Genomic DNA, 12,579 nt, shown 5'->3' with positions numbered 1-12,579 from the left:
AGAATGAATTAGTGAAGGAAAAGGAATTTATTGCATGCTTATTATATGCAAATCACTGGGAATACAAATAGAAAAACAAGACAATAAGAAGGAGCTCACTCACATTCTTGGGGAAAACAATACTTGGAGTAGGTTTCAGCTCTAAGTTAAAGGTGTTATAGTGAGGTGATGCTATGCCCTGATGTAATGGAAATGCAAATTTCAAGATCTTCCCTGCCCCTAGGCTAAAGTGCACCTGGAGACTGGGGTGGGAGGCTTGTTTTTCAGTTGATACTTTTTGATTGGCCAGTGGGTCCAAAAGGTTGTTACATTCTCTGAGCCAGGAGAAGGCTATATAAGCCCTGATGTGTAGCTTTGTTTTGGGACTCACTTTGAGAAGTGTTCTGTGATTTGATCTGAATTCTGGGAAGCCGTTGTTGAGAGTCCCCCGGCTTTGAAAAACCCAGAATGTGGAAACCCAGATGTTGACTGGGTATGGATGTAATGGTTGGACAGTTTGGAAATCTGTCTACTTGATGTTTCTGTCTTGATAATTCTGCCTGTATGCTTTGAGGTTCGGGGTGCTGACCTTTTCTCCTGAACAAGGTAAACGATATATGTCTGACTGATTAAAGTAAGCTTGTTAACCCATTTTGAGTTGCTTTCCTTTAACAAAGCAGATCCAAGAACCTGTATGGGCAGCAAACCCTGAGGACGCTTGGGGTGCTTGCTGCTACACCTGACCAGAACACAGCTGGACAGCTGAGTTGGGTTCTTGACAAAACTGTAAGCAGGGCAGGACGATCCATGATTTGCCCTAGGGCCCCATCCGGGGAATTTGCTTCGCTCTTGGAGCAGCATACTTCCTCCCTAGCAGGGGATCATTCTTCTTCCCTGTGGTTTTCTAGAGAACCATCCCCTTCCATGTTCTCCATTGAACTGTGTCATGTGGCATAACTGCACCCTTTCTCTAGGTCTAGCTGCTATGACACTCCTTTCTTGAGGCCCAATTTCCTTCCTTAAGGGGATCAACTCTGGACGATCTGGGAGAACAGGTGCAATTGTATCCTCAATCATACTGTCCTCTATGCTACTGTATCCCCCAATTGCCTTCTGCACAACTAACCCCTCTGTAGCCTTCTGCCCTCAATGAAATGGTTATTGTCCCAGATGAAGGAATTTCCATTTACATTTCTTGTCCCAGGCATAACATTTTTAGAAGGACATTGACAAACCTGACCTCCCTGAGGAAGGCAATAAGGATTCTAAGAGGACTAGGGAGCACATTATTTTTTTTAATCATGTGAAAAAACTGAAGGGCTTAACCTAGAAAAAAAAATTATGGGAAAATGATAGCTAACTCTATCTTAAAAAGCTTTTATATGGAAGTGAGATTAGACTTGATCTGCCCAGCCATTGAGGTCACAGGATCCAACACCTTTTAGAATCTTAAAGTGAGAAGGGACCTCAGAAGTTACTTATGCAAACCTCATACCTGATCATTAATCTGCTCTGCAATATCCCTGAAAAAGTCATGCAGCTTCAGCATGATGCCATCGAATGAGGAGGAACCCACTGCCTCAAAAGGCAATAAGGCAGCTGTTCTCCTTTTGGATAGTTCTTCTGGTTAGGACAATGTCCCTTACAATCAAGCCTAAATTTGCCCCTCAAGACCCTTTGCATTCAGGTCTGGCTCTTTGGAAGCCAAGGAACCACACATGAAAGTTGCTCTGAGACAAATTGGAACTGCACAAAAATAAAAACATCGTTATAAGCTAGAGGGGTCCTAAACTACAGTGGCTACCTCAAGAAGCTGGAAACTTCCATCAACTGGAGGTCTTCAAGCAGAACTCCAATAAGTACTTGTACAATGTATTATAATATCGAGGAGGTGCTAGTTGGCAGATGAGCAGATTCTTTTTGGCCTACAAGACTTCTCAAGGGCTTTCCAACTCAGAGCTTCTGAAAAATCTGTTTATTGTTCTATTTTGAGAAGAAATGTCTACTTGTGTTCTGAAAAAAAAATTTCTAATTGCTTCACAGCTGCCTCTTATCAGGCCAAATGCATTTCTGAGGCTACCTGAAATACTTTACATTTGACCAAAAGAACAAGGATTCATCAATATACTATCAGTGATACAAATTACTCAAAATTCAAGTGTTATAAAAAGGACCCTTTTTATAGTCAGAAACTATAGTCAGCTGTTAATCTACTCTTCAAGTTTAAAGAAAGAAAAAAGTATACTTTGAAAGAATAGGAGAAACTAAGTAAATTGTGATAAATATGAGATATTTTGTGCCATAAGGAACAATGAACACAGAATTCTAAGAAATATAGAACAGGTATAAAGTGATACGAAGTTGTTTTTTTAAGATGATTTAAAAGCACAAAAACAATGATATAGATGAGGGCAAAGATGTAACAAAAAATTGAGTTAAAAACAATGGACGACGGTAAAGTTAAAGTGTGTCTCCATCTATTCATTCTTGCAGACAGACTGAACTTGTAACCCTGCATGAGGAAACTCTCTCAACCTATGCAGGTCAGCTCCTCCCATGCAACCTATGGTCCTAGCATGTTACCTGAAGGACTCAAGTCACACAACCAGGATGGATCAGAGACAAGACTAAAACCCAGGTCACGGTTGGGGAACCTGTGGCCTCAAGGCCACATGTGGCCTTCTAGGTATGGCTTTTTGACTGAGTCCAAGTTTTACAGAACAAATCCTTTTATGAAGGAAATTTTTTCTGTGAAGCTTGGATTCAGTCAAAGGGCCGCACTTGAGGACCTAAAGGGTCACACGTGGCCTTGAGGATGCAGGTTCCCCACCCCTGAAGATCTGAGGTCAACTTTCTACACACTATGTCATGATGCCCATCTCCATTCATTTAATAATTACAAAATTACAAAAATGTGTGGTGGCATATACTACAAGTTACAAATTTATGTTGTATAGCTTTATTTAACAGTTGCTGAGAGTATAGTTTTATGGTTTGTGTTAAATATTTATGTTAATTAGTTGTATTGAAACAAATTTATCTCTGCAGCCTGAAAGAATGACAGCATTTCAAAGGGAAAACCAAGAAGAAACATAATATGAAGCAGTCGAGATCTAAACTATGTGAAGGTGCTAGAAGGAAAAAGGGAAGAACCAATGAATTTTTGGAATTATGAAATAGTTATAAGACTCTTCTCATAGAAAATGGAGCTGAACCTTTTGATAAGGAAGTGGCTCCTCATGTCCTAAGGAATAATGATAAAGCTGGCCAACAAGTGTCAGCAGGAGAGCAGGCTTCAATTATTGTGAGAGGAAGGTGTATCTACTAGAATATAACAAAGAACCCATCAAAACTTGTCAAGCCTGATGACCACGGTTCACCTGTAATGATTCAAGTGGGCTAATGATAGCACCAGAGTGAACCCTGAAATCATTTCTAAGGATTATGGACTCCTGGGAAAAAAAAAAACAAAGAAGAAATCATAGGGACACAGATGTTTTCGTTACTACTTTTGAGTAAAGATAGGGGTTTCAAAAAACAAAGGTAGATTGTAAAAGGAAATAGATTTAATAAAATGATATTTAAGTTTCTTACTTTCTCTGAGCCTCAGTTTCATCATCATATATAAAATTGGGGTCCTGGACTTTTTTTTTTTGCTTTTTGGAGGGGCAACTGGAATTAAGTGACTTGACCAAGGTCACACGGCTAGTAAGTGTTAAGTGTCTGAGGCCAGATTTGAAATCAGGTCCTCTTGATTCCAGGGCTGGTGCTCTATTCACTGCTCCACCTAGCCTCCCCTGGGTGCTGGACTTTTGAAGACAAAAGGAAAAGAAGCAATTACAGTGATAAGGAAAAGGAGGAGTTGTCTGGAGAGACTAAAGTGGCTACACAAAGAATTTAAATAACTTTGATTTTTAAAATGTAGAAGTGGGAATAAGTGGACATAATAATTCAAAAGGCATAATTCAAAAGCATTTACAAACAGAACCAGAAACACTAAAACTCTATATAGATTAAGTTTGGAGAGAATGGCAAATGGCAACAAAATGGTAAATATCTTTAGCTATATAAGGAAAAAGGAAGAAATAAGACCCCCTTGGGGTAGATCCAAAAAATCTACTTAATTTTTATTTTGCTTTGGTTTATCTATCAAAAAGAATAATTAACTGGAAAGTATGGTACAAAAATGATTACTTAGAAGAAGAATGTGAAATACATGGGGAGCTAATCAGAGAGTACCTGGCTATACTTGATGAATCCAGGTCTCCAGGCCCAGATGAACTGCATCCCAATGTGCCCCAAGAACTAGCAGGTGTTGAAACCAGGAAGACTGATACAAACTGATGTGAAGGAAAGTGAAAAGATAGCAATATTATTTTTAAAAAAACAACACTCGTGGGGTGGCCAGGTGGCGCAGTGAGTAAGAGAGCCAGCCTCAGAGTCGGGAGACCTGGGATCGGTTCCAGCTTCAGAGACTTAGTGCCCACACAAAATAACTGGCCCTATAACCTTGAGCAAGTTACTTAACCTCAATTGCTTTAAAAAACAACAACACTTGTAAAGACTTTAAAACTCTGATCAACACAATGATGAACCATGAGTCCAAAAGAATGAAAATTAATCATTCCAGTTACTTTCTGAAGGAGGGGTGAGTAATTCCACACACAGAAAAGCATACATTTTTGGATGTTGCTAATGTGTGAATTTATCTCGCCAGACTATGCAACTATGTGTTAAGGCCTTAATTTTTTAGAGTTTTTCTTTATTTGCTCAGTTGAGGAAGGGCAGTAGGGAGGGAAGATTTTTTTAATGTTAATTCATTGAAAAAATAAAAATAAACTATTTTGAAAAAAAGAACTAGCAGATGTTATAGCTGAGACATAGCAATTATTTAAACATTATGAAAACACACACTCAACTTATTGAGTGATATTTCTTAATTAATTAGCCACAGAATATCTGACAGACTGAGGTATAGACTCGTTGCAAAAAATCATTCAGGTTCTTTTCCAATATTGCTACATTTTTTCTTCTTTTCAAATACTTTGAATATAAAAATGACAAAGATATATTACTTGGCTCACAAAAACTGGTTCTTTCAGTCCAAAGAGTACAGACTTCTTTTTCTACAAAGGTGTGTGTGTGTGTGTGTGTGTGTGTGGGTGTGGGTGCTTCTATAATATGTTTTAGGAAGTATGTTTCCTGCCCTTCTTACATTATTTCTTCTTTTATCACATCAGATGGATTCCATATGAGGTTAAACAGCAACTGTCTTGAGGAAGCTAATAAACTCCTTTGTCTTGTTGTTGAACCATCTTTGGTTCTAAATGTACATTATCAGATGAGTGCTAAATGAGAGCCTCTGTTCCATTATATTTTGTAGACATTCTTTTCTACTGAGAGGTAGAGATAGTAGAGTGGTGTTTTCCTTGGTATTGGGAAACTCCCTTTACCACTTCAGGCAAGCATCTTTTCTGCAATTTATAGTCTGAGTGGTCTAGACTAATGAGATATTAAATGACTTGCCCAGGAATATATAGCCTATATGTGTCAGAAGTGAAACACACCCAGATTTTCCTAATTTCCACACTGGTTTCTTTTTCCTCCTCACTGCGTAAGTATGCAGCACAAAATGAAAATGCAATCTTGGTCATTTTTTTTAATATTTGGTTCAGCTTCTTTCTTCTGAACAAAATTTTGCTGTTTCTTAAAGTTTAATCTTCTTTATGTTTTTAAGTATGCAGCTAATTGCACTGCAATTAATTTTCAGCCTGAGAAATTTGAATTTCTATAAACTCATTTCTGACAAATCACTTTTAAATGTCAAATTCAAAATACAGAGGATTTCATTCAAATCACAAAATGTTCTTAGAGAAGGTGCCATTTTTAATTCTTATACTATTTTCACAGCTTTATCCAAATAATTTTTCTTTTATGTTTAGCCATTGTGAGATCTACTCAATAGTCCTCTATATTCCTTACATTTCTTAATTTAGGTTTGTTTTTTTTTAAAGAGAACAAAAGAAGCTAAAAAGTACTGAAAATGGACAAATGTTTCCCTAATATTCATTAAAGGAATGAGGATGAAGTGTGCTTAGATTATGGTACATACTAACTGGCAGATGAGTTCAAGGATCAGATCACCAAAATAGCACCAAGACATGAGTGTAATGACTGAGAATTTCCACTATCCAGATATCTGTTGACACCCCTTCTCTTTGCCAAAAACAGAATACCTGTTAAATTCTTGAGTTGCCTTAATGTTGATTTCATTCTTCAGAAGGTTGTGGAAGGGACAGCTAGGTGATGCAGTGAGTAGAGCACTGGCCCTGGAGTCAGGAGGACCTGAGTTCAAATCCAGACTTGGACACAACACAAAAACTAGCCATGTGACCTTGGGCAAGTCACTTAACCCCAATTGCCCTGCCTTCCCCCCTCCAAAAAAAAAGCAGAAGGTTGTGGAAACAAGGAATATTTTCATTTTAGATCTGATTCTGAAAAAGGAAAGAGTGATTACTGAAATGGAAATGATGGGAATCATTAAAGGAAACAAGAATGCCATGTTAAAGCTTATAAAAGAGAAGGAGGAGGGGAAGGGGAAAAAGGAGGAGAAGGAGAAGGAGGAGAAGAAGAAAGAGGAGGAGGAGGAGAAAGGGGGTGAGGATAAGAAAGAATGTCTGATGATATTGTTCAGTCATTTCAGTCATGTCCAACTCTTTGTGGCCTCATTTGGAGTTTTCTTGGAAAAGATACTGGGGTGGTTTGTCATTTCCTTCTCCAGCTCATTTTACAGACAAGGAACTGAGGAAACCAGGATTAAGTGACTTGCCCAGGGTCACACAGCTAGTAAGTGTCTGAGACTGGATTTGAACTCATGAAGATGAGAATAACTTATTCCAAGCATAGCTCTATTCACTATGTCACCAAACTGCCTAACATACAACTTAGATTTTGTGAATGGATTTCAATTATTTCAAAGAAAAGATTAGTAAGATACTATTGCCTAATATTCTGCCAGGAACGTCAACACAAAAGGAATGGGATACATCATATCCCACCCAGCCATTCACTTGGCCAGCTGGCTATCTGCTCTTATGCTGCCCTGTATTCTCCCTTCTCAGAACAACTCTTCTATACAGTACTACAAGAACAAAATGTTCTCAGTGCCTGAGGTAGATTCACTCAATCCTGGGAACTCCTGCCCAGGAGCTAAGCTCTCTCAATAAGTAAGCCAGCGAGAGCAAATTCAACCAGCCCACTCTTTCTACCTGGTCCAAATACACCAGACCAGACCAAGTTTCATATCCCTATCCAGTCCCCCACCTCAACCATCTTTCCATAGACCCACCAACAGCATGCTTCCCTATGACCCCACCAAGCGCCCCTTATTTTCCACCTCTTGATTTTGGCTCAGTAATCTAATTAATTCTACCTTGTTGCTAGAAAGGGCATGTGAATTGACTACCTCGTGGATCAAACTCGTCACCTCTGTGACTCCCTAGAGAGTCCCTTCTGGGCCTGCCCACCATTCCCATATATTTTCTGTCTCTCCCCTAAACTCTTTGAGAGCAGGGATTATTTCACTCTGTCTCATTTCTGTATTTATATCCCCAGCTCTTAACATACTGCCAGCATGGAATTAACAATAAATATTGGGGGGAGGGGCAGAGCTCTGCAATCCATTTATGCATCTCCAGTATTAAATTCTCTTGACAAATGATTACTATAAGGAAGAGTAAGGAAATCTGTCTGCACAAGGAACTCATCAACTACCTTATACTTTTAAAACAACATATACTATGTAAAAAAGATTGGCACAAAGGGAGGTAACTGAGAATGAATACAAAAGGGTAGCATAGCCCTGTAAGAACTGTGTCAAGGGTATTAAGGAATAGAATTAGCAGAGCCTGACACAATGGGGAGCACAGAATTGACTGATTGTTGGTTCTTTTACAAAATGAAGAGTTCTGTTCAAATGACTAAAAGACTTTCCATGATAATGAATGTCACATTCTCTGACAGATGCAATTGCTATGTGTTGCTTAACTGTTTTCATTCTTATAAGGCATGGTTCTTGGTACTTTGTGTGAGTGGTGAGGGAGGATGTTGGTTTTTAATTTAATTCAACTCAGCAAGCATTTATTAAATGTGTACTATATACCAGGCAGTGTTAGGCACTAGGACTACAAAGACAATAAATCAATAAATATCTATCAAGAACATACTATGTGCCAGGAACTGTGCTAAACCCTGGAGATACAAAAAGAGGAAAAAGAGTCCCTGACTTCAAGGATTCTACAACATAATGGGGGAGAAAACATATAAATATAACATATACAGAGGTATATACAGGATAAAGAGGAAATAATTAAGAGAGAGAAGGTACTAGAATTAAGAAGGGTTAGAAAAAACTTCTTGGGGTGGCTAGGTGGTGCAGTGAATAGAGCACCAGCCCTGGAGTCAGGAGGACCTGAGTTCAAATCCAGACTTGGACACAACACAAAAACTAGCCATGTGACCTTGGGCAAGTCACTTAACCCCAATTTCCCCTCAAAAAAAAAAGAAAAAACTTCTTGTAAAATGTGAGATTTTAGTTGGAACTTAAAGGAAGTCAGGGAAGTCAATAGGCAGAGTTGAGGAGGAAGAGTATTCCAGGTTTAGGGGATAGCCAGAGAAAATGCCTGGAGCTTAGAGATTGAGGGTCTTGTTTTGGAACACTGGACTGTAGAGAACATGGCAGGAGTGAAATGTAAGAACACTGGAAAGGTAAGAAGGGACTAAGTTTTGAAGACCTTTGGATGCAAAACAGGATTTGATCCAAGAGGTGGGTGTGTTCCACTGGAGTTTACTCAGTAAAATAGTGACATCGAGGGACCTGAACTTTAGGAAAATCACTTTGGTGGCTGAATGGAAAATGGATTGGAGTGAGGAGAGGCTTGATATAGCAGACCCACCAGCAGGTTGTTGTAAGAGCCCAAGAGTGAGGTGACAAGATCCAACACTAAAGTAATAGCAATGGCAGAGAAAAGGGGCATATAGGAGAGATGTTGCAGAAGTTAAATCAATAGACCTTGGCAAGAGCTTGAATGGGGGTGAGGGTGTGGGGAGGGGTTTGAGAGTGTAGCATGTGAAGTATCCAGGATGACTCCTAGGTTGCTAATCTAATAGTGTTTCTCTTTATAGTAATAGGGAAGGGGTGGGGTAGAAGGAAAGATAATGAGCTCTGATTTGGACAATTTAGTTTAAAATATCTTTTGGTTCTGTTTTACAATACCTTGATTTCTCATAAAATCATTAGCTTCCATTTGCTCCATTCTAATTTTGAAGGAATTCCTTTCTTCAGTGAGCTTTTGGACCTCCTTTTCCATTTAACTTATTCTGCTTTTTAAGGTATTCTCCTCCTTGGGTTTTTGGACCTCTTTTGTCATTTGGGTGAGTATTTTTAAGATGTTATTTTCTTCAGTATTTTTGGGCTCTCCTTTAGCAGGCTGTTGACTTGCTTTTCATGATTTTCTTGCGTCACTGTCATTTCTCTTCCCAATTTTTCCTCTATTTCTCTTACTTGAGTTTCAAAATCCTTTTTGAGTTCCTCCATGGCCTGTGACCAATTCATATTTTTCTTGGAGGCTTTTGATACAAGAGTTTTAACGTTGTTGTCTTCTGGTTCTGTTTTAATCTTTGTCACCAAAGTAAGATTCTCTAGTTTGCTTTTTTCCCTCTGTTTGCTTATTTTCCCAGCCAATTACTTGACTTTTGAGCTCTTTGTCAAGGTAGGACTATGCTTCCACAGTGGAGAGTGCTCTGACCTAAGTTTCTGGGGTTTTGTGCAGCTGTTGTCACAGCTACTTCTAGGCACCTGTAAATTTTCTGTTCTTCTAACGTGATATGACCAAAGAAGAAGTGTTTACTTCTCTCCTGGCCTGTGGTCTGATCTATGAGTGACCACAAGCACTCTTTTCTGCTTCAGAACTAGGAGGAGGACTCCCTCTCCACAGCTGCCATGAGCTCTGCCACACCAGCCCTCCTCCTCACCCCAGGACAACCACCCAAGATTGCCACCCAGATCCAAGCAGGGCAAAGCAAGAGAATCCTGCCTCAGCACCAGCAAAGAGATCTCTGCAATGGCCCTATGATCAGCTATTTCATCCTCCCACCATCTGTGGATCTGGAGCTCTGGAAGCAGCCAATGCCACCACTGTTGCTGCTGCTGCCTCTGCCACCCCAGGACTGGGGCCAGACCATGCTCTTCTTTCATTCAGGTCCAACAGTTTCCCCACAGACCTTCTACTGTCTTTTGTGTTTGTGGGTTGAGGCCTGTTCCACCCTGGTCTATGCCAGTGGAGTCCTTGAAGGACTGTGCTCCGCTCCCAGCCTGGTGCAATAGACCCTTCCTGTTGGCCTGCCAGGCTGTCGTCAGTTGTAGAAGTGTTTCACTCTGTCATTTAGTGGTTTCTGTAGCTCTGGAATTTGTTTAGAGTCATTTTTACAAGTATTTGGAAGTGTTTGGGGGAAAGAGCTTAAGCAAGTTCTGGCTTTTACTCCACCATCTTGGTTCTGGTCCTCCCCGCCCCACCTCTCCACCTCTGGTTTAAGATATCTACTAGAGATAGTTTGAGATGTCTGAAAAAACAGAGGTGTAAGACTGGAGGTCAGCAGATAGTTTCAGGCAAGATAGGTATAGTTGAGAATCATCAGCATAGAGGTGATAAATAAATCTATGCAGCCTTATGAGCTCACCAAGTGAAGTGGTATAGAGGGAGAAGAGAAGAGGGCCTAGAACAGAACCCCACGGAGTACTTATGGTTAGAGGTCATGATCTTGATGAGGACCCAGCAAAGGAGACTAAGGAGCATCCAATGGGTAGAAGGAGAACCAGGAGAGTGGTGTCCCGAAAGTCTAGAGATAAGAGAATACTGAAAAGGAGAAAGTGTGATCAATAGTGTCAAAGGCTGCAGAGAAGTCCAGGAGAATGAGGATAGGAAAAAGACCATTGAATTTGGCAACTAAAAGATCACTGGTAACTTTAGAGAGAGCAGTTTGAGTGGAATGATAAGATCAGAAGCTAGATTGTAAGTAAAGAAAAGAGTGAGAGGACAGGAAGGGAAAGCACCTGTGATAAATGGTCTTTCTGAGAAGTTAAACTACAAAGGGCAGGAGAGATATAAGATAATAGTTATCAGGAACAGAAAGATCAAGTGAGGGTTTTTTCAGGATGGGGGAGACATGGGCATGTTTGTAGGTAATGGGAAATGAGCCAAAACACAAGAAGAGATTGAAAATAAGTGAAAAAGGGGCTGCTAGGTGGTGCAGTAAGTAAAAGAGCCAGCCCAGAGTCAGGAGGACCAGAGTTCAGTTCCGGCCTTAGACACTTAACACCCATATAAAAAAAACTAGCCATGTAACCTTGGGCAAGTTACTTAACCCAAATTGCCCTCCAAAAAGCAAAAAATAAAATAAAATAAATGAAAGAGTTGGGACAGGCGGGCCATCAGTGGAACAAGATAGAATGGAATGAGATCACTTGAATAAGTAAAGGGGTCAGCTTTGGTAAGAAGTAAAGCCTCATCATGTAAGACAAGGGTGAAGGAGAAGAAAGTGACAAAAGACAGAAACAAAAACAGCCCAGATCCTTAAGGAGGTTATATCTGATTGGGTAGGACCACGCATAGAAAACAACCATGTGTGTGTGTGATAAATTTATTGTATACAACATGTAACATAAATTTATTGGATGTTGCTGTAATGGGAATGCAAATTTGGAAGATCTTCCCTGCCCCTAGGCTAAAGTGCACCAGAAGCCTGGGGAAGGAGGCTTGTTTTTCAGTAGATACTTTTTGATTGGCCAGTGGGTCAATAAGGTTGTTACATTCTCTGAGCCAGGAGAAGGCTATATAAGCCCTGATGTATAGCTTTGTTTTGGGACTCACTTTGAGAAGTGTTCTGTGATTTGATCTGAATTCTGGGAAGCCGTTGTTGAGAGTCCCCCGGCTTTGAAAAACCCAGATGTGGAAACCCAGATGTTGACTGGGTATGGATGTAATGGTTGGACAGTTTGGAAAGCTGTCTACTTGATCTGTTAATGTCTTGATAATTCTGTCTGTATATTTTGAAGTTTGGGGTGCTGACCTTTTTCCCCTGAACAAGGTAAACGATATATGTCTGACTGATTAAAGTAAGCTTGTTAACCCATTTTGAGTTGCTTTCCTTTAACAAAGCAGATCCAAGAACCTGTATGGGCAGCAAACCCTGAGGACGCGCTTGGGGTGCTTGCTGCTACAGTTGCATGTTGTATACATAAACTTACATATAATATATTACCTATGTTGTATGTATGTGAGTAATTTCCAGAGGAAGAGCACTGGCAACTAAGAACATTAGGAGAGGCTACTTGTAGAAGGTGGAGCTTGAGCTGAGTTTTGACGAAAGCTAGAGATTCTGTTAGGGAGGGGGAACCTGTGGCCTCGAGGACATATGTGACCCTCTAGGTCCTCAAGTGCAGTCCTTTGAATCCAAATTTCAAAGAACAAATCTCCTTAATAAAAGGATTTATGCTGTAAAACTTGAACTCAGTCAAAAGGCTGCACCCAAGGACCTAGAAAG

This window comes from Petaurus breviceps, unplaced genomic scaffold (assembly GCF_028583685.1).
Source record: "Petaurus breviceps papuanus isolate PSGF00001 unplaced genomic scaffold, PetGlider_PUasm1.0 38, whole genome shotgun sequence".
NCBI lineage: Eukaryota > Metazoa > Chordata > Mammalia > Diprotodontia > Petauridae > Petaurus > Petaurus breviceps.
This window is presented reverse-complemented; position numbering follows the sequence as displayed.